Raw genomic sequence first — 19684 nt, forward strand, 5'->3', positions numbered from 1 at the left:
ACAGCTATCTCTAGCTTGAGTTCCAAGGTATCTGATAGCCTCTTCTAACCTGTGAAGGCACCAGCCTCACATGGTACGCAGAACACAGGAACAAAACACCCAGACATATAAAGTAAATGAATAAAATGTGTACTTAAAAAATTGGCTTACCAAAGAGTACAGCAGTTTCCCAGGTTCTGGCTGCTGAGTGCTAAATTGTTATAAATTATTTCTAAGCAGGTTTCTAGTGAGCAATGACTTCAAATCCATATTGCTGAAGGTACCTTCAACTTCAGATACCAGGGCAGAAGTCCCTGAGCTTGAACTAACCAGAAAGCATCCTAGCTGAGGAACAGCATTCACGATACCAGAAGGCACCACAAAAGCTTCCAAAAGGGAAAAGCAATCAACAGCCGAGCCCAGTTATGGTGCCTACGAACCACGGTGGTACCCAGCACGCAACAATAATCCTACGGGTACAGTGGTGGCACACCTACCTTGACAAAAACCAACAGCTCCCTAAATGGACTTAAGACCCACTCGCAAGAGGGAAATCGTGGATGGAACAGGAAGCCTAGTCAACTACCCAGGGCAAGTGAGGCCATGAACCTTGGAGGAGATTCCATAGCCAGCGTCTCACTAAACCACATCATTTCTAACTACATGATCAATATTTGTTCTTATATCCACAGTTACGTGTCGTTCGCACTGCTCATCGAGGACGCATCTCTCTGTAATAGGCTGAGACTATTACAGAAAAATCCAACCAATGAGAATGCAGCTGTGGAGGCCCCAAAGATGCTCTATGATACACCTCGTAAACCTAAGGCGCAGGGATCACCGTAGAAGAGATTGGAGAACAGTCCTCAGAGCCAGAAGATCGGGGAGTTTGCTGTGAAGCTGCGCCTCGTGAGAACATCAAAAGCTATACCCCAAAAAAGTCTCCCCGTCCTGACCGGCTAAGCATGAGCTGAATTAAGCCAGCGACAACAGGCAAGCTAAAGGGGACACAGGGAAAAGCCCAGGAGGCTTCAGCTCTGTACCAGGAACTGTAGGCAACTAGGGAACGCTGAGCGCTAGAGAGGTCTTCTTCTCAACTAGTTATCCAATCCCAAACGGTCAACCCTGAACACATACACACACGTGACACTATGCAGACCGACTGAGTAGGGTGTGTTTAGAAGTGCGTGCGTGTGTGCGTGCGTGCGTGTGCGTGTGCGTGTGTGTCTGTGAACAATTATTGAAAAAAAAAAAGACGATGACTTTGAAAGAGACAAAAAAGGCACTGGCATATGAGAAGAGTTTGGAGGAAGAAAATGGAAGGGGGAAATTATGTAATTATACTATAACCTCAAAAACTAAAATAATAATAATAATAATAATAATAATAATAATAATAATAATAATAATGCTACAAAAAAAGATTTTCTGTCACACTGAGTGACCTTTCTTCCCTCAGCAACTTCTCAGAACCTTGTATGTTTGTACTCAGTGTGTTGGGGGCATGGCTGAAATTTTGCTTGTTTGTGTGATAAGACACAGGGTCTAACTATTAACCCTAAGTGGCCTGGAACTCATGAGGATCTTCCTGCCTCTGTACTTGAATACTGGGACTTAAAAGAGTACACTACCAAGCTCAGTCTTGATGGAATTTTTGAAGTAGTATTAGTTCCAATTATTACCAACTTATTTATAACTCTTATTCTAAAGCCCTTTATAAATAGTGATTATGGAGGCTGGAGAGATGGCGCAGCGGTTGAGAGCACTGAGTGCTCTTTGGGAGGACCTGGGTTCAATGCCAGGCACCTACATGGAAGTTCATGGCTGTCTTTAACTCCAGGATCCAGCACCCTCACACAGACATGCACATGGTCAGGGCACCAATGTGCATAAAAATAAATTTAAGCCAGGCATGGTGGCACACGCCTTTATAATCCCAGCACTCGGGAGGCAGAGGCAGATGGATCGCTGTGAGTTCAAGGCCAGCCTGGTCTACAAAGCGAGACTAGGACAGCCAAGACTACACAGAGAAACCTTGTCTCGAAAAACCAAAAAAATAAAAATAAATAAATAAATTTTAAAAAATAAAACAAAAAAATGGTGACTGTGTATTTCATTTCCAACACAGACTAGCCATGCTAACAGTACTAGTAAATCAGGTTCAGTATTCTCCAGTGAATGCTCACCCAGCTCCCTCATCTTTACCGCTGGCTACTGCTCTACAACAGCCCAACCCCACTAAACCCCGGGCCAAGATGGGCCTGCATCTCATTTCAGGCGTGGATGCTGGACATATCTGCAACAACCTAACACTTATTCATTTTTTGTTCTGTTTCCTTCTGCACAAATGAACTGAAGCAACATACACAGCTCCCAGTGGGTTGTGCTAACCAGTGGTACGTCACCTTGACACAAGCTAGAATCCTTTTAGAAGAGGGATTTTTTTTTTTTTTTTTTTTTTTACCTTTGAGACAGGGTTTCTCTGTGTAGCCTTGGTAGACCAGGCTGGCCTCGAACTCACAGCGATCTGCCTGCCTCTGCCTCCCGAGTGCTGGGGTTAAAGGCGAGCGTCACTGCACCTGGCTGGAAGAGGGAATTACCCACGGGGAAATTCTCCCAACAGATTGTCCTGTGGGCCAGCCTATGGTGTACTCGCCCCATCCATGACTGATGTAGGAGGTCTCGGTTTACTGTGGATTGCGCCACCCTTGGGCAGGGAGCCCTGGATGCTGTAAGAAAGCAGGCTGATAAAGCCATGAGGAGCCAGCCAGCGCCGGCAACATCCCTAAGCCCCACGCCTTCTCCTGCAGCCCCTGCCTCTGGCTTCCTGCCTTGAGCTCTTGCCCTGGTTTCCTTCAATGACGTGCTATGATGTGGAAGTGAAACCTTTTCCTCCCTGCATGCCCGTGCCCAATGGTGTCTTTTCACGGTGATGGTAACCCTAAAACAGGGATAATCTGAACACTGGATAAGCCCCTACCCAGATCTAGCCAATGGACAGAACACTCTCCACAGTAGAGTGGAGAGTGGGATATTACTTTCTCACATACTCTGGTGCCTCACCTTTGACCATATCCCCTGGACGGGGAGACCTGGTGGCAATCAGAGGAAGGACAGCAGGTTACCAAGAAGAGACTTGATACCCTATGATCATATACAGGGGGAGGTAATCCCCCTCAGGAACAGTCATAGGGGAGGGGAATAAGGGGAAATTGGGAGGGAGGGAAGAATGGGAGGATACAAGGGATGGGATAACCATTGAGATGTAACAAGAATAAATTAATAAAGGAGGGGGAAAAAAAGAAAATTGAAAAAAAAATAAAAAATAAATAAATAAAAAATTAAAATTAAAAAAGAACATTAAATAGACCCGTTCCACTAGTGTACCCCCCTGGGACCTCAGCTTCAACCAGAGCCCTTGGTCTCAAGTTCAGTGCGTTATTTAGTCTTATTATGACAGATGTTGACAAAAGTATCTCACTAAAGCTATAGCTATATTATTATTATACATATTTAAAATTATGACAGAAATGCATGAAAACACTTTTACAAAAGACAATGCAAGTAGAACCCTAGTGTTTTCCTTCCTCGGCCCCTTGGCTCCCCCGCTCCGCAGATAACTTTGCTGTTAGGACAAGTCACTGTGTCCTCATCTAGAACTGGTGATGCTGCTACCTGGGTATACACACACTTCCACACTCTGCACGTGTAAGCAGGAGCCACGTGTACTGTGTATACATTTTTAAATGTTTCATTGAAGACGCTGTCTGTATACATAGATAGGATAATATGCGTTATGTATAAATCTTAAACGTCCTGTGTCATTGAAGAAACTTTCCTTCAGAAATATTATATGAGAAACAACTCAGAAATCAACACGAAGCCAAACTCCCTGGCTATAACACACACGGCACTTTGAAAACGTAGGAGGATTGGAACTGTTCTGAGTGTTCACGGCCCCCGGATTATCTACACCCTCACATCTACGTCCACATTACCAGACAGTGGAGGTAAATTTAAAAAAGGAGACCTGAATATTTACCCTAGTAAATACAAGCTCAAGACCTAAATCGGTTAAAAATATACCCAATCTGTCCCCAGAACAAAAATGTTACTATTAAGATGACGATAATATTCCTCAATGTAACCTACATACTTCATGTAACTTCTATGCAATCCCCAGCAACATTCTTGTCAAAATTGATAAAGGAAATCTTAAAAGTCATGTGGAGACTCTCTCTAGCTGTTTTCCATAGCCAAAGCAACCATACTAAAGAGCAAGGTTGGAAGACTCAGACTTTCTGATATATGTGAGTGCACTTCTCACTTGAATAGATAAAGAAAATTTGTCACAGGGCTAGAGAGATGGATCAGCAGTTAAGAACACTGGCTGCTCTTCTAGAGGACCTGGGTTTGATTCCCACCATCACATGACAGATCACAACTGTCTGTAAATCCAGTTCCAGGGGATCCAACACAGACACGCACGCAAGCAAAACACCAATGCACATCAAATTTAAAAAAGAAAAAAGAATCAAAAAAGAAAATATGTCATGCCAGGTGTGGTGGCGCATGGTTATAATCCCAGCACTCCGGGTGGCAGAGGCAGGTGGATCTCTGTGAGTTCGAGGCCATCCTGGTCTACAAAGTGAGTCCAAGACAGCCAAGGCTACACTTGTCTCGAAGCCTTGTCTCGAAAAAACTAGGGAAAAAAAAGAAAGACAGACAGAAAGAAAGAAGAGAAAGAAAGGAAGGACAAAGGACAAAATGCTAACTATTCCCTCTCACTTCCCCTGGCAGCTAAAGGTCAATCATGTGTCCTGGCCGCCAACAAGCAGATGCTTCATAAGAAGTAATGTAAACCACGTGAGAGGCAGAGGGATCGTACCCTGAGATACAATGCTGGCCCTAAGCATAGAGTGACAACCACACTGATGACACCAGCCGAGTCAGAGGGATCGTACCCTGAGATACAATGTTGGCCCTAAGCATAGAGTGACAACCACACTGATGACACCAGCCGAGTCAGAGGGATCGTATCCTGAGATACAATGTTGGCCCTAAGCATAGAGTGACAACCACGCTAATGACACCAACCGAGTCAGCTGCTCTGAGGTGTACCCTTAGCCCGTTATTTTGATTTCTAAGTCTCATGATAACCTTTCAGTGAGTTTTGTTTTTGAATCCTTCTCAATGATGTGATGGCCTACTCCTGGTTCCTTTAATAAACTTATTCCTACTTTAAAAAAGAAAGAATGGAAGAGAAAAAGAAAATATGTCACATACACATAATGGAGTTTTATTCATCTACAAAGAAGAATTAAATCAACTAAATCAGTCCCAAGAAAATGAATACATGTGAAAACCATCGTGTTAAGTAAACTAAGGCAAACGAATGACTAGAAAACACAAGGCAGTCTAAAAGCAGGAGTAACAAGGAAGGGGAGGGGAAAGTAAGGAGAGGACAGAACGTTTTAAGGAGAGTGGATCTGAATAAATTCTGACATATGTATATATGAAAATGACACAGAAAATTCCACTCATTTGTATACTTAATGTGAGCTAATTATATACAAAAACTGAAAACAGCCCAGAGCTACAGGGATCAATATATTTGGGCAGTTGTTTAGACTCATAGAGAACTGAGAATTATTAAACAGATCTATGTCTACAATCAACTGACAGTGTCAAAGATTTCAAGTCCACTTAGTAGGGAAATGTTTATTTTGTCACCTCATGATGCTGGCACATATGAATAGCCATGTTTCAAAACAAAGGCGTGGTGAGCGCAGAGGGCAAAGGCAGGCAGATCTCTATCTACAAAGTGAGTTCCAGGACAGCCAGGGATATACACAGAGAAAACCTGTCTTAAACCCCCCCCCAAAAAATGAGAAACTAGACCCTTGCTTCGTATAATACACAAAATTTCACTAAAAATAGGCCAGTGGCCTAAATGAAAGAAGCAAAATTTGTAGTATGTTTTATAATCTGACTAAATCTTTGTGATCTTATGTTAGGCAAAATCTCTTAGACACGGAATCAAAAGCAAAAATAACAAATGAGAAAAAAATACATTCAGTTAATATTAGAAAGTTACCCTACAAAACAGTTAATGAAGAAAATGGAGGGAAAAAACCCTACAGAATAAATAAAATAAAAATACTTTCAAAGCATTTATCCGACATAGGACCTGTGACTCGCCAATGGAATCTTCATGAGCCCTTCCCCCATCCACGCTGGGATTTTGGCTGTCTTAGCAAAACAGAACTCTTTGCCTGATACTGTTAACAAGGCCAAAACCCCCTTCCTAGCAGAACACACATTATTTTGTCATCTGTAAATTATCTAAAAACCCCATTTATTAAATTTACCTAGGTGTGTGGTGCACCTTTTTAATCCTAGCACTCGGGAGGCAGACAGAGGCAGATAGACATCTGTGAGTTCAAGGCCAGCCTGGTCTACAGAGAGTTCCGGGACAGCCAGGACTGTTACACAGAGAAACCCTGTCTTGGGGGTAAGGGTGGAGGTTGTACATGTGTTATAAGCTTGCTGCTAGTAAAGTTGAGCTTCCTGGTGCAGGTTTTCTTTACTTTTCACATAGTATTGATCTTTATGGGCTGGACAGACACACTTCTCTTTAATCCCAGCCACAGAGGCAAGCAGATCTCTAGAGCCAGCCTGGTCTACATTTCCAGGACAGCCAGGATTACAGAGTAAGACCTTGTCTCAAAACAAGCAAAAACACACAAACAAAAAAGTCTTGTGATAAATGTGTTAGCTAGTGAGTACTTTCCTATATCTAAAAGAACAGGAATTTTACCCTGCCTGATTATTTGTGGTCTGCCAACAAGAGGGAGGGACAAACGTGACCACTAGAAAAAGGGGGAACATTTCTGAGAAGCATCTAGATTCACGCAATTGTCTCCACAGCAGCGGCTCGTGCTGTGCCCTCTTCATGTTTATGACTTCTATGCACACGATTTGCCTGAGCCCAGGGGTCAGACCCGCTAAACCACAGCTGTCCGTTTTCTCACTCCATATGTCTTTGTATTGGCTGCTTCTCAGTTTGGGTGAGTTAGTAGCATGCTACTGGCAAGGAAAAGGAAGGAAGGAAGGAAGCAGTACAAACTCCACTGTGTGGGAGGAGACAGCAAGTTGTCTAGCAACCCTCAGAACTAACTCACTTTTTTCAATGTTTTCAGGGTTTTTTTTTCCTTTGTTGTTGTTGTTTTGTTGTTGTTGGGGTTTTTTGTTTGTTTGTTTGTTTTGCTTTGTTTTTGTTCTTGTTTTTGTTTTTCTCTGTTGTTGCCATCATTGGAGACAGGCTACCCTGACAAGCCTTTTCTATGGTTTGAAATTAACTTTATGTAAGCAGTATTCTCAACTGAAAATTCTAAAACATTCATAGTAACTAGGTGCTGTAAGTGAGTTGTTGTTAGCAGTAGTTTTTATGAAACTGTTGAGTCGCACTCCCTCATGGAGAAATGGCTTGCCTCAGGAAGAGGTCTGTGAACTAGGTTTGTGTTCTCAGGAAAAGAGTATTTTCTGGAAAAACATATTGTGGGAATGCAAGTGCTTGGGTAATTCTCCAGGGGAAAGCGTGACTGAGAAGCTGCACGTTTACCACATACCACAGACTAACGAGCCCACACTGGGCCTCCTTTATCTCCTTGCTAACTTCCCTGGGAGCCACATTCCTACTGCACGGGGGGTCCTCGCTATAAACAAGATGTCAGCCTCAGTTATGACGTAAAATTTAGATTAAGCTAAGATGGGGCTTGGGCTCTAAGGTATAGATAAACACTAGCTTCGAAAATAATACTAGAGGCACAGAGATATAACCACAAAACATCGGATATTTTTGTAATGATTTCATATTTTCAGAGAGATCTCCTACCTGTGAGGTTACTGGATCTGGACAAAAGTGCTGTGCAGCTATCTAGGCAGGCAGACTGAACTGATGGTCGCTGCCCATCATTTACTTTCAGGTACCAAATGCCTAGATGGCTAGGAGGCAGCAGAAGGGATGCTGAGTTACACTCCCTGCAGCACGCTTTCTTTTCTTTTTTCTTTCTTTTTTTTTTTAATGTTATGTACATTGATGTTTTTACTGCACGTGTGTCTGTGTGAGAGTGTCAGATCCCCTGGAACAGGACTACAGACAGCCGTGAGCTGCCATGTGCGTGTTATAATTACCCATGTAGTAATAACAACTATATTACTTATGTCTCTATTTCTCTTGAAGTATTCTTAACTGCCTCTTGCATAAAAGAGGCTTAGGCAGTATCTGCTACAACAGGCTAAAACCCAGTTTCTCTGATATGCTTATCCTATCAAGAAAAATTTATTAAATAATAGAAAACATACAGTGATTACTGTTATGAATTTTTAATACTTGGAATTGCACAAATGTTTTATTCTTCCAATTTAAACTCTATTAGCAATTATATTTATTAGTGAAAAATATTCCCCATCACTCTATCCACATATAAACAGAAAATCAGTTCTAGCCCAATTCTAAACTAAGTATATTAATAAAAGAAAAGAAAGCCAGGCGTGCGTGGTGGTGCACGCCTTTAATCCCAGCACTCGGGAGGCAAAAGCAGGCCTCTGTGAGTTCAAGGCCAGCCTGGTCTACAGAAAGAGTCCAGGTCAGCCAAGGCTACACAAGAAAATCCTGTCTCAAAAAACAAAAACAAACAACAAGGATCAGCTGATGAAAAGAGCTGAAGAGAGCAACTCCCATTAGGTTTAAGCCTCATGTAAGCTCCTACCTAGTATCAACTTTTGCCTTCTCTGGCGTAACTTTGTCCTGTATGTTAAGCCTTCGATAGTATCCTGTGGGTGCACTCCTTTCACATGAGATGCCAAAGCCCCAGCTTATCAATTAAAACAACGGTGACACAAATAGCAGGTTCCATCACTGAGCCCTCAGGATCACCCTGGTGTTCTCGTTTGTATCTTGCACTCGTGTAAAGAAAAAAAAATCATCTTATCAACTGTTTCAAAATAATGAGATAAACTGTCAAATTTTTTCCTTGTCTATAACAGTGTAAACCTGTCTAAAATCAGTATTCTATGCAGTAAAGTATACTCTGCTTTCTCTTTAGCTAGTATAACTCTTTCCCCTTGTGTTATACAGACTGCTCTTTTTTTTTTTTTTTGCTTTTCTTTTTTTTTTTTTTTTTTTTTTGGTTTTTCGAGACAGGGTCTCTGTGTTAGCCCTGGGTGTCCTGGACTTGCTTTGTAGACCAGGCTGGCCTCGAACTCACAGCAATCCGCCTGCCTCTACCTCCCGAGTGCTGGGACTAAAGGCGTGCGCCACCATGCCCGGTGAAAATTTAAACACTCTTATAGGTATGTCTGCAAATTAATGGATTTGTTTTGGAGACTTTTCCCGCTCTCTAGGGCTGCCATACTACACAGTGAGCAGCAAAAGCCTAAGCCACTAGGACATTTTTTGTTTGTTTGCTTGCTTGCTTGCTTGCTTGCTTTTTAACAATATAGGCTGCTGTATGCTATAGTAATGCTAGTCAGTTGGTTCCTGAAGAGGGCGCTCTCTGGCTTGCAAATGGCCGCGCTCTCCTCTTAAGTCCTCATTTGGCATCATGAGCACAGAGAGACAGAGAAGTAACCCTCTGCACCTCATCTTACCACGAGGCCGTCAACCCCACTGGAAAAACCTTTCTTCTGTTTAATTTTAATTACCTCTTAAAACATGTATCCTCGACTATTGTCACCCTTGAGGCCAGGCTCTAATACACAACTCTGGGAAGAACATAGGTGAGGAGTTTGTGTCAGACACGAGAGCCGCTGGCCTGTCTGTTTCTAGGAGCCAGTGATACAGTGATGCACTACCAGTCCTGGAGTCTATTTTCCTCAAACCAGTTCTTTTTTTCCACAGCTACAGATTTTCACGTTGTGCTTATTCCTGCATTATAAAACCTACCTAGGACATGGCTGACCAGAGTTTATCACATTCCTGCTAGGACGTAGAAGTCACAGGTGTAAGTGGTATGAATATTTCCTAGTTTGCCCATACTGTCTTCACATCCGCCTGCCCCTGCCTTCTCTATTTCTTCTTGGTGTACACATATATATTTCAACTGAAATAAAGAGAAAGTGCTAATCACTTCCCCCGGCCTGGGCCTAATTGGCTCCTGGGATCTAGTCCTGACGTAATCTCTTGAAAACGGTGGAAAAGCTGTTTGTATTCAAATTTCGCTTCAAATGTTGCCTTATAAGAGTAGTTTGAGGGCTGGAGAGGTGGCTCAGAGGTTAAGGGCACTGACTGCTCTTCCAGAGGTCCTGAGTTCAATTCCCAGCAACCACATGGTGGCTCACAACCATCTAGAATGTGATCTGCTGCCCTCTTCTGAGCTGCAGTTGTTCATGCAGGCAGAGCACTGTACAACAATAATAAATACATCTTTTTTTTTTAAAAGGCAGTTTGAAATGACAGGTTCAGTGGCACACACCTATAATCCCAGCACTCGGGAGGCAGAGGAAGGCGGATCTCTGTGAGTTCGAGGCCAGCCTGGTCTACAAAGTGAGTCCAGGACAGCAAAGGCTACACAGAGAAACCCTGTCATGAAAAAAGAAGGAGGAGAAGAAGAGTAGTTTGAACACAGAAGACAAAATAGCTCCATGTGTATGTATATGTCATTTTCATGCATGTATACATGTTCACATGTATGTGAGTGCTGGGGTGGGGGTGTCATAAGTGTATGTATGTAGAAGTGTTAGGTTAATGTTGAATGATTCCTCCATCTCTCTACACCTTCTAGGTCCAGGGAGGACCTCTCATTGAAGCCAGAGCTCACTGTTTAGCATCTTGCTGAGTCCCTGATCTGTTTCCCACAGGGCGGATACACAGACCCTCATGACCACCCAGGTTTACATGAGTGTGGAAGAGTCAAACTTCCTTTTGCTTATGTAGCAAAATCTGTACCTGCTGAACTAGCTTTTCAGTTTTTACAGGATGCTGAGGGAGAAAAGGCATAAACAGTCTTACTTAGACACTTTGTGAGATACAGTAATGATCAGCCTGGCAGTATATGTCTATTAATGCAACAGAGGTGCGAAACGTTATGGGAGAAGCAACCGCTTTCTAATTGGGTTTTTAAGGCTCACTCCACAGGAAGAACTTCATGTCTGGTACTGTGAATCTTTCCCAGAACATGCAGCTGAGGAGATTGTAGCCTCTTGGAAAACCCACTGCTATTGTTTTGCTAAATAGAAACCATATCAAAACACTCTCTCTCTCTCTCTCTCTCTCTCTCTCTCTCTCTCTCTCTCCCATATCAAATCTCTCTCTCTCTCTCTCTCTCTCTCTCTCTCTCTCTCTCTCTCTCCCATATCAAATCTCTCTCTCTCTCTCTCTCTCTCTCTCTCTCTCTCTCTCTCTCTCTCTGGTTTTTCGAGACAGGGTTTCTCTGTGTAATAGCCCTGGCTGTCCTGGACTCTCTTTATAGATCAGGCTGGTCTCGAACCCACAGAGATCTGCCTGCCTCTGCCTCCCAGTGCTGGGATTAAAGGCGTGCACCACCACCACTGACCTAAATGCCTACTCTTACAAACATAGATTGGTGCAGCTTTCATCCCCCATCAGAGCAGATTCTTTGCGCTGTTATTAGAAAGAGTCACCACTGGTAAAGTACAGAAAATGCCTGGCCGTGGAGTACTCATCCTTCTGTGAGACTTCTACGTCACAGCCTGGCCCGTGCTCAGGCGACACTGAGGAAGATGGCGTGGAAAGAGCCTGAGAGCCAGAGGTCAGGGACCACTGCTGAAAAAGAGTTTTCTTCCAGACTTGATAAGACCTTTACACTCAAAAACTCAGAGCAGGGGCTGGAGAGATGGTTCAGTGGTTAAGGCACTGTCTGCTCTTTCAAAGGACCAGGGTTCAATTCCCAGCACCCACATGGCAGCTCACAACTGTCTGTAACTCTAAGATCTGACACCCTCACACCAATGCACATAAATTTAAAATTAAATAAAAATATTTATTAAAAAAAAAACTCAGAGCAACTGTAGTTGCCTGCATAAGGCCTGCGCAAGATTGAGCCAGTCAGTATTCTGCCACTGGTTAGGGCAAGGACTAAGGAGGCCCCCTCTCTGCCTGAAAGGTATTGTTAACTGATGGTTGCTGGGAGTGGTAATAAATCTCTTTTCATGGGGATGATGGCTCATTGTAGTGTGATGGTGAATGTTGTTTAGAGATTAAGTTTACTGTGCTAAACTTGTATTTTTAAAAAATTGGTTTTTTGCTTGTGTAAGCCATGAGGAAGTCATTCCTACCTTAACTGTACCCTGTCAGCAGGCCCAGGATGGACCGCTTCCTGGTGCAATTGGGCTATTCTTAAAATTTTGCTGAGTGTTGCAAACTATTTCACTGCCTCTGCTATTCCTGCAAGGTAATGGGTCACACGTTTCAACAGGTTAACTCCTAAGCTTTTGTACAAACAGCTTGCTTGCTTGCTTAGATGGCTGAGCCCCCTGCTGGATGTCCGGTACAAAATTAAGCCTTGCCTGTACCCAGACAGGAAATGAGTTAATTTGGCTCCCAAAATTATTACTTTATTGTAGTGGACATCAAGATGTTTTTATTTTAATCCCAAGTGTGTCCCTCCTATCTAGGGTAGGTGGGTTGAAAGGAAGGTATAAGCATTTAAAAACCCCCAAAAAAGTAGGTTTTTAAAAGTTCAAAGCCTACACTTCATAGATTTTGCCTTTATAACCCTTGGGCTAACAATAACTGGGGTCTTACCTAGAAAACGCTCTCTGCTTGGGTTTTGACCAGTCTCTTTTTATTCAAAAACAAACAAACAAACAAACAAAAACACTCTAATTTACTGAAGTCAAAACTTGACTCAGACTGGTAAATCTCTGAATGACCCACAACAGTAGGATGCCCAGCCTCTAGTGGATGAGCCGACATCCATGTGCAGGCTGGCATCACTAATTAGACCAGGTGATTTATGGGAAGGGTTGTAGGAGAGGGAGTGTGGATTGGATCTGATAAAATACATTGTATACTTACATTAAACTACCAAAAAGCTATTGCCATTTTGTCTCTAGAATAAGAGGAGAAGCCAGGCAGTGGTGGCGCACACCTTTAATCCCAGCACTTGGGAGGCAGAGGCAGGCGGATCGCTGTGAGTTCAAGGCCAGCCTGGTCTACAAAGCAAGTCCAGGACAGCCAAGGCTACACACTTTCACTAAGTGCTGTATCCCATGAAGTTGATTGGTAATGACAGCAAGAAGGTGATTATGTGGGAAACAGGCAGGAGAATATTAATTTTGAAAGCCCTTCACATTCACAGCAAGATGTGTAGTTGAAGGTTATCTGGTGGAGAGGAAGGGACTGGTGTTCAAGGAGAGATACATGACTTGACAGGAGAAGGCGCAAAAGTTTTGTGAGAATGTGGACATACTTTTGTCATTTTCCTTTAAATTTTTAAATGTTATTCTAGCCATCTTCTTTGTTGGTTATTGAGGCAGTGATTAATTGCCATCCTCCACACTCAGTATGATCACAGATCAGCTCATAGAGGCATGCCCGTGCCCGTGCCCACGCCCGCACCTCTCCAAAGAACAGAACTCTAATCTACCCATCGTGGACATCTGTGTGCCCTGGGCTTTGCAAAGGTGAAAGGAGAGACTAGCTCCATAAATAGATCATTTGTTTGTTTGCCTTTGCTTTTGCCTTTGCTTTTTTGTTGTTGTTGTTTTTAGGTTTCTTTGTTTGTTTGTTGTTTGTTTTTAGAGACAGAGTCTCTCTGTGTAGCCTTGGCTGTCCTGGACTAACTTTGTAGACCAGGCTGGCCTCGAACTCACTGTGCTGGGATTAAAGGTGTGCGTCACCACTGCCTGGCTCGCCTTTGCCTTTGATTGACTTAGATGTCAGGATAGATAATCTCTGTCTAGGGCAGCGGCTCTCAGCCTTCCTAATGCTGCAACCCTTTATTACACTACCTCATGTTGTGGTGACCTCCAACCATAAAATTACTTCACTGTAACTTCATAACTGCAATTTTGCTACTGTTATGAGTCACGATATAAATACCTGATATGCAAGATTTTTTTCTGACCCACAGGTTGAGAACCACTCATCTAGGGGGAATCTGTGGGCATGTATTTTATCTTGTTAGGTGGAAGATAGGTAGATTTTTCTTTGTTTGTGTGTTTGTTTTGCTTTAATGATCCTTCATCCAAGTGCAACATATAGACAGATGCACTCAGAGTCACTTTAACTTCTATAGATGTCATACCTGTGACTCAAACAGATGTCATATGATATTAAAAGATGGCTCTGGGCTGGAGAGATGGCTCAGAGATTAAGAGCACTGGCTGCTCTTCCAAAGGTCCTGAGTTCAATTCCCAGCAACCACATGGTGGCTCACAACCATCTATAATGAGATCTGGTGCCCTCTTCTGGCGTGTAGGTGTACAGGCAGGCAAAATACTGTATACATAATAAATAAATAGACATTTTAAAAAAGAAAAAAGAAAGATGGCTCAAGTACATTGATTTGCTGTAAATGATGGAAACGACATGGAAAGAGCCCGAATTTATGCTGAGGTTGAAATACCCTGCCTCTGTTCCATGAGTAGTGGGGGCTAATAACTGGCCCCATTGATTTAATAACTGGCCCCATTGATTTAAGTCTGTATCTAGTATGGTTGTTTTCCTTTTGGGAACAAAATATGATCAGGCAATTGTTGTTTGTGCTTTCATGAACAAGCTATTAACCAATTTGTAAAAGCTGTTTTAACTAGAAGATGTTTAAGGTGATGTGAAAATTCATACTGTATAGCTCACAAGGCCCAGACAGAATGCTCTTATCTTCAGCTGGTTACGAGCCAGTGGGATGAGACAGCGGGTAAAGGCACGTGATGTGCAAGCATTGCACTGTAGTCTAGTCCCCTGGGCCTCTGCCAAGGCGAAAGGGGAGGCTAACTCACAGAGATCCACCGGCCTCTGCCTCCCGGGCACTGGGACTACAGGTGTGCGTGCACCACCACGCCCAGCTGCTGTGCAAATTTTTAATCCCAGCACTTGGGAGGCAGAGGCAGGTGGATCTCTGTGAATTCGAGGCCAGCCTAGTCTACAGAGCAAGTTCCAGGGCAACCAAGGCTACACACAGAGAAACAAACACAAACAAACAAACAAACAAACAAAACAAAAAAAGTAAAACTGGACATCATTTCATGGGAAATGAGTAACAGTAGCAGGCAGAAAAGGAGAGTATTCTAACGTTATGGACAAACTAAGATGCTAGAAAGATTAACAACTTAAATGAAGGGTCTAGAAAGATGGCTCAGTGGTTAAAAGCACTGTCTGCTCTTCCGAAGGACCTGGGTTCAATTCCCAGCCCCCACAGGGCAGCTCACAACTGTCTGTAATTCCAGTTCCAATACGGACCTGACAATCCTCACACCATGCACACAAAATAAAATTAAATATTTTTTAAAAGCTCCAGTGAAGGTATGGTTATTTCATATGTACTGCTGTAGATAAGAGAACACATAAGTAGCTGAAATATTCTGGCATACTCTGTAAGTAAACCAAGACTTAGAAACCAACAGGGAGGTAGCAGCTATCTGAGCCACGGCACCACTGCATTCCGTTGGCTAGTCTCAGGCTGCGTCAAGCTTGCAGCAATCCTCAGGTCTCCGTCTCTCAAGTGCTAGGATTACAGGTGTGCCGCTGCCCCGTAGGCTTTCTTCTCTATTTGTGGATGTGATGAGAGCAAGGAGTAAGAACTGGTGAGTTGACCAGGTACCCCACGTGCGCATTTGTGAGAATGCCCTTGCAAGAGGCCAGGAATGCTAACACGGAGATCTGGTTCTCGTTTTCCGCGCATTCTGCCTAGAGGCTGCAGAGACTTATATGACCGACGTGAGAAAGGCACCTGGACACCTTGAGGTTGCGCCGACTGGACTGGGGGGGAAAATTCTCCACTACCCCCTCCCCTGGGTTTCTTACCTTGATGGGTCGGTGGTAGTCCTCAAAAGAGATCAGGAGGTGAAGGTCCCCAAGATTAGACTGTCTTCAGAAGAGATCCGGAGACAGGTCCCCAAAATGATACAATCTAGAAATAAACAGTCTAAGGGTCTTGACTGGGTTCAGTTTCTCTGCCAGTCAAAGAAATAAAAGGCAGGGGGGGAGGGGGGAAATCTCTGAAGGGCAACAGATAGGAGTTGGCAAGATCTCAGGCTCCGCTGACAGAGTCAGCAGTTTAAAGGACCGCGGCTACTGAGTGTAAGGAAACACCCATGCAGCAGACACACAGCGGAGAAAGCAAAGCATAGAGGGTCCTCGGGAGCCCGAAAAGCCCAGTCTCGTCTCCGAGGCCTGGGGTTTTAAAGCATCTCAAGTCTTTCCCCCACCCCTCCCTTAGGGTTGGTCAGTTGGAAGACAGATAGGACACGTCCCAGGTCTTCACCAGGCCTTGACCTTGTTGAGTCAGTTCCCCAGAGGACATTCTCAGCTTGAGGCTCTTGTGTCAAGGTCAGGAGGCTGAGGGAGAAGCTGGCCACCCAGCTGTGTGGCCCCTCTCCCTAGCTGTCTGCCTAACAGGAAGTCGGTGGGTCTAACTCCTGACCACTGGCCTGATCGACAATAATACCAGCTTCTGGTACCAGGAAAGAAGACCAGCGGCCAGAGCCTCCACCTGGATCTTGTTTCAAGTGAGGCAAAGGATTGCCTCGGGGCTCAGCCCTACCACCGCCCGGCTCAAGCTATGGACGCTTGGGTTGACTGCCCAGCTCTGCCTCGCCAAGGTCGTTTTCCCAAGTTCACCCTCCACAGGAAAATCTCTTAGACCTTCTGGGCCTGGTGGCTGAAAGCTGGCGCTGCCCAGTATGGTAGCTGAAAACCTATCACGACCAGGTGTGGCTGTCAAACATGACAACCTCTGCTCCAACAAAGCCATTGAGATGACCAGACCAGCTGCCCAGGTGACAGGTAAATCTGTCACTCTTAACTGAAACAGAGACCATTTTGGTTCACACTTCCTGCTCACATTTATCCTCTATCTCTGTGACAGCTGTGATGACGACCAGCCCTAGCTTTATCAGTTTAGGAGCATCAAGCTGACTTTAGTCAGCTCCTCCAGGCAAGGAGCACGGATGCAGCTGCCTGGTCAGTCCACTTCCTACTTAAAATCAGGCCTTGCCTTTTCTAGCCCTTAGGTCTCCAGCTGAGAGAGGCATGCTCACAGACACGTTTACCTTGCTGACAGGCTTCATGCTGAGAAATATAATCTCAATTAAAAAAAAAAAGGTTTCAAGGTTAAAAAGCAAACTCAAGCTATGATGCTGCTATTACTAAAACCTTGCTTTTTACTATTCCTTTATTTAAAAGAACTTGCTCTCAGTAATCAAGCATCCATGCCTCCATAGTAAATGAAAAAGTTTAAAGTGTAGCCAAGTTACTAAGGTCTGAGGAAGGGATTTAAAGTATGTGAAAATGATTTAAGGTATGTGAGAAATGAAACTTAAAGATGATACACAAAGTTAAGAGTTCAAAGTTTGGCCAGGCGTGGTGGCGCACACCTTTAGTCCCAGCACTTGGGAGGCAGAGGCTGGCGGATCACTGAATTCGAGGCCAGCCTGGTCTACAAAATGAGTCCAGGACAGCCAAGGCTAACACAGAAAGACCCTGTCTTGAAAAACAACAACAAAAAAAGAGTTCAAAGTTCACTCAGTGGTGAAACACTGGGTACTGAACCTTTTTTTTTAAATTATCATAGTCACAGGCTCAAATTTCTTACTTCCCTTTGGTTGTTTTCTAAATATAGCTTTAACAGTGCTTCTCGTTGTGCTAAAAAAAAAAAAAAAAAAAAAAACACCCCTGTCCCTTTGTTTTCTCCCCTGCCAAGAAATCTGTCTTGTTAAAGACAAATAAACGTCCACGCCTATACTGATAGCTTTTCAAGCTTTCTTTTGCTGTGGCTCAAAGGTGTAAATCTGTTCCCATGGTTTATAGACATTTATTAACTGCTTTTTGTCCAGTGAGTATTTCACTGCAGTGACAGGCAGTGGCCATACTACCTAAAACTTTAGTCTCTTTTCGCATGCTTAAAACTACTCATGTAAACTTCAAGGTCCTGCCACTGGTCAACCGTACTCAGGGGCCCCTTGCTGTTGGTAAGCCAATGTAATTGTTCCTGCCTCTCTCTTCACTGGGCAAACCAGATCCTGCCCCCACCCGCATCCCTACCCCCACCCCCACCCCCACCCCCACCCCCACCCCCACCCCCACCCCGGCCAGCTTTTGACTCGAATTCCAGCCTTTCTAGACTGCCAGGACAAGCCTCCCCATCTGAGAAGCTGCTACAGAGGCGACACTCCATCACGCCTTATCATCAGCCAAAGGCTGGCGGAGTAGTTCTCCCAGCTGCCCAGATGCACAGACAGGAGCTCAAGCTGACTAGAGGAGGCTCTCTGGAGGTGAACTGAAAGCCAGCATTCCTCAGGGACTTCCGAAAGCAGTTCCCATCTGCCACAAGTTGTCCTTTCCCTTACCTCTGGCCGAAGTGACACAGGGCTCTGTTGGCATATACCTCTGGCCGCATATCACAGCCCATGCTGGCCTCCAAGCTCCTGCGGGCCCTACATTTCAAAGACCCCACGCAAGTCTCCTGACCCCCCACAGCCACACACTCCTCTCTCCCTCTGTCTCTATCTATCTATCTATGTATCTATCTCCTGCCTCTCTCTCCCTCTCCCCCTCTCTCTGTGTCTTTCTCTGTCCCTGTCTGTCTCTCTCTGCGTCTCTGTCTCTCCCCACCTCTGTTTCTCTCTGTCTCTCTCTCTTTCTCCCTCCCTCCCTCTCTCTGTCTCTTGCCCCCCTCTGTCTGTCTCTGTCTGTCTCTGTCTGTCTCTCTCCCTCTCTTTCTCTCTTCCTCCCTCTCTCTCTCTTCCTCCAACCCCCCCCACCCCCCACCCCCCACCCCCATCTCTGTCTGTCTCTGTCTCTCTCCCTCTCTCTCCCCTCTCTATTCTCTATCTCTGACCCCACCCTTCTCTCCTGCTCTTCTGCTTCCAGAGCCCTGGCCATGTCAAGTCTGCTGGCCACTCTCCTTTTCCCTCTGCTGTGAACTCCTCCAGATGCCTCTGGCTGTCCTCTCTCTCTCTCATGGCTACAATAAAAGCTTGACCATATCATGGAGCAGTCATGGCAGAAGTTTCTTTGCTGCATCCTCTCACATACAAGAATTAAACACATGAATCTTTGGAAACATGATCAAAACACATGCTCAAAGTACATGCAAGCTGTTAGACTGTGTTAGATTGCTTATTTAAGGCAGCTGTAGAGAGGCAGAAGAAGGAAAGAAAGATAGGCTTGGTCTGACCTTAGGTGGGACCATGTTTATTCACAGCGAGGAAGGGCTTTATCACTCACGTGTGCAGATGGCCAAAATGCCCACAGAAGAAGATAGGATGTGGCCCCTTATAGGGGCGGAAATGACTTCCGTAATCCACAAGGGAAGCTGGGAAGTGTAGTCTTTTAGCAGGAAACTATCATTTGAACTCAGAGAGAATATAAAAAATGCAGGGCAGGGATGTTGTATTTGATTTGTTGTTGTTGTTGTTGTTGTTGTTGTTGTTGAGGAGGATCTTTGTCACAACGAGGAGTTCTGGGTCCAATAAAGAGGGGCTTCTCTGGTCATGCAGCAAGGAGCCTTAACTTGAT

The 19684-nt window shown here is 44.4% G+C and overlaps 1 protein-coding gene across 8 annotated transcripts in view; it reads right to left on the reverse strand.

The window, feature by feature from the left end:
* Window positions 1-19478, reverse strand: part of TFPI (tissue factor pathway inhibitor) — a 48946-nt gene extending 29468 nt beyond the window's left edge. For 6 of the 8 annotated variants that reach the window (XR_014782657.1, XM_084799497.1, XM_084799494.1 and 3 more), the window contains exons 1-2: window positions 19344-19478; window positions 15971-16076 (exon numbers count right to left, since the gene is read on the reverse strand). The gene's annotated coding sequence lies outside the window, so the exon portion shown is untranslated. Of the gene's footprint in view, window positions 1-15970; window positions 16077-18513; window positions 18648-19343 lie in introns of those variants that run through there. The other 2 variants (XM_084799495.1, XM_084799496.1) reach the window with 2 other exon arrangements.
* Window positions 19479-19684: the final 206 nt, after the last annotated feature.

Source organism: Acomys minous (genome assembly GCF_964271855.1).
Source record: "Acomys minous genome assembly, chromosome: 10".
Lineage (NCBI taxonomy): Eukaryota > Metazoa > Chordata > Mammalia > Rodentia > Muridae > Acomys > Acomys minous.